The sequence below is a fragment of the Triturus cristatus genome, chromosome 1_2 (genome assembly GCF_964204655.1).
Source record: "Triturus cristatus chromosome 1_2, aTriCri1.1, whole genome shotgun sequence".
Lineage (NCBI taxonomy): Eukaryota > Metazoa > Chordata > Amphibia > Caudata > Salamandridae > Triturus > Triturus cristatus.
In genome coordinates, this window is record NC_140580.1 from 1,045,373,763 (window position 1) to 1,045,376,874 (window position 3,112).

General features: G+C 42.7%; 1 long non-coding RNA gene across 1 annotated transcript; it reads right to left on the reverse strand.

Annotated features, from left to right (window-relative positions):
• Positions 1-1,553: 1,553 nt before the first annotated feature.
• LOC146868628 (uncharacterized) lies at positions 1,554-2,703 on the reverse strand. The gene is made up of 4 exons (XR_014966328.1): positions 2,629-2,703; positions 2,418-2,544; positions 1,989-2,134; positions 1,554-1,762 (listed from the first exon to the last, which is right to left on the reverse strand). It is a non-coding gene; the product is annotated as an uncharacterized LOC146868628 (long non-coding RNA).
• Between the last annotated feature and the right edge of the window lie 409 nt (positions 2,704-3,112).

The window sequence follows — 3,112 nt, forward strand, 5'->3', positions numbered from 1 at the left end:
CCTTCAAAACCCCTATCACCGCACACCACTACCTCATCAGAACAACAAAGAAAGAGGCTCTATTAGAAAGGATCAACTCCATCGCACTCAATAGCAAAGAACTTCTCACCGTGGTCAAAGAATTCGCCAAAACCAGCACAGAGACAGCAGACATCCCACACTCCCAAGACCTCTACAACAACCTCAGCACCTTCTTCCACCTCAAGATTAAGGAGATCTATGACAGCTTCAACAGCCTTGATACCCAAGACCCACGCAATATACCGCAACCACCGCACCCAACAACAGCAGACCCCAGCACACCCTGCTCAGCTGGACTCCCCTCACCACTGATGACACCCTCAAGATCACGAAGAGTATCCACTTTGGCGCACCCTTGGACCCCTGCTCTCACCACATCTTCAACAGAGCTGGCAACTCCATTGCCCCTGAACTCTGCTGCACCATCAACTGCTCCAGCAACACTGCCACCTTGCCGGAAGACTGGAAACACGCAGAGATCAACCGCCTGCTGAAGAAACCCTCTGCCGACCCCAAGTACCTGAAGAACTTCAGACTCATCTCCCTTCTCCCCTTCCCAGCCAAGGTCATTGAGAAGGCCATCAATGCCCAACATTCCAAGTTCATCGACGTGAACCACATCCTGGACCTCTCCCAATTTGGCGGCCGAAGCAACCACAGCACAGAGACCACCATCCTCGCTGCCACAGACGACGCTCACACCCTTCTCAACCAAGGCGAAACTGCAGCTCTCATCCTCCTGGACCTCTCTGCCGCCTTAGACACCGACTCCCACCATACCCTAGAGTGGGCAGCCAGATGGCTTTTTTTAGCTGTCACAGGTAAAACCTAGTAGTGAAAGTCAGTAAAAATAAAAAGTGATTTCACATCATAAGAGAAAACTTTCATGGTGCGGACGGTCATTAGTTTTCCTTTTTTTCAGACAACAAACTCCCACTTTGGCAGTTTGTTTTTGAAGAAGTAAAACTGTGTAAATGTTTGAGATATAACCCTCCTGTTTGACAGCGATATCCATCAACTGTTTACAACATTGACAGGATCCACAGTGATGACAGTTCCCACCATTGTTAAGAGATGTCTGCAAGCTGGCAGACATTTCTAGATTTGGGGTCAGGACGATGGTGTGATTCACTCAGTCGCCTTAGGGACATTACTTTGTCCTCTAAACTCTGACTCAGGCACATAGCTTTTTGGCACATTCAGGGCTATGTATTAGTGCAAATTTCTCCTTAATATCTCAGTGCTTTATTTTAGAAAACAAGAGCAACCCATATGTCCTTGTGAACTTGTACCAGTAAACAATGTTCACTAGGAACTCATTCATCAAGATCAGTAAAGAGTTCTGCAACTATAGTAATTGCTCTGAGTAAATCATAAATTAAAGTTATTCTATACATTCATAAACCTCTATCGGATCCAAATGTCCTTCACATTAGGTAATTTTATTATGCAACATAGGTCTATATCACCAACTTATTTCTTATATACAAATCCATAAAATATTTACATATTATTACACATTTAACAAAAAGATGTGAGCCCCAGTGATGTGACCATAACCTATTTCAGTGAGTATTATGTAACATAGTGAAAAAAGGGGGGAACAGGTTATTGGTAAAGTACAAAAGGATGAGCCTGATACAATAATGATGACTTGTTTTATGCTCTCTCTTTTGTCTGTTGTCGACGGCGTTTCGACCCACTCTAGATACGGGGTCTCTTCAGGACTAGGTTCTGGGGACTGTGGGAATGGAAAATGTGTATTAATGGATTTTACTGGAATACAGATAGTAAAATAGGTTCAACAAGTATATATCTAGGGCTTATCGGATTAATGTAAAGGTCCTGTATTGGAAACCTCAGTATAATGTGGAATCAGTGGTTCAGGAACGATAATTATTCAGACCTGTATCCACGAAACTCTATATTAGTAAAAACACATAGCTGAGTGCAGGAGTGGAACTCACATGATCTGCTGGTCTGTGTAGGTGGAGTATTCCAGATGGAACTAACTGCCGGGTTTTAAGCGTCTTACGCTGCGTAATGTCATAATCACGAATTACATGGCATCCACTGTTTGGCTCCACGTGTGTTAATCCACAGTACTAGCAACCTGAGCAAAAAATGAATACTTTAGTTCAAGGCAAGAGTTATAATAGATAAAAGGATTGTGCCTACAGAGAGCACCACTTACTTAGTATCACGCTGCTAAGTTCCAAGACGGATAGTTTGCTTTATCCTAAGAGAGCTAATACATTATGCCTTCTACTTGGCCCCAATATTAATTTATTAATTTCACGATACAGCAACCTATATCAGGAAAACAGGATGTTTTAGCTGTCGGGCATAGTGGATAATCCGATTTAGAAACGTATAGCTATGGGGTGTACACTTACTTAGTATCGCTCTTTCGACAGTCGCGGTCGACTTCGTATAGTAAGTCAGCGTAGCTCTCTCGAATGAGAGCAGTCTACTTAGGACCCTCTACTTGGCCCCAATCGTTGTTTCCACGATATGGAAAACCTGTAACAGGAAAAAGGGAAGTTTTAGCTAATGGGCAAGGAGGATATTCCTGATTTAAAGTATGGCTATCGGACGAGCACTTACTTAATGTCTCGCTCCTATGGCAGTCACGGTCGACTTCAGTTAATGAGTCGACATGGAAGCTTGATAATAGGAGATGCAAACCGGATGTTGGTGCCGCCACCCGGCATGTTGCTAGGATACCTATTACCGTAAAAACGGCGGCCATCTTATAGTGGTATAGTTTCTCTTGTTGGAAGCCATGACTACGTTTCCTCATATGCATTAATATTATATATTTTATTCGGAGTACGACAAGGAGGGGAACAGTGTCATCACAAATTGCAAGTATAGCACCGTCTTAAAAAGTACAATGAGTATATTTATATAAGTGCCTTATTACTGCCTCAGGGATGGCCATTCAGATAAGAACCATACTCTATCTAAGTGATAATTATATACAGTGAAACATAATTTACAAAACAATACAGTACATATACATCAAGTGATCATTAATCCTTGGTATCGTCTTCGCATAGCTGTTCCTGCAGACAGTGATGGAGTAATA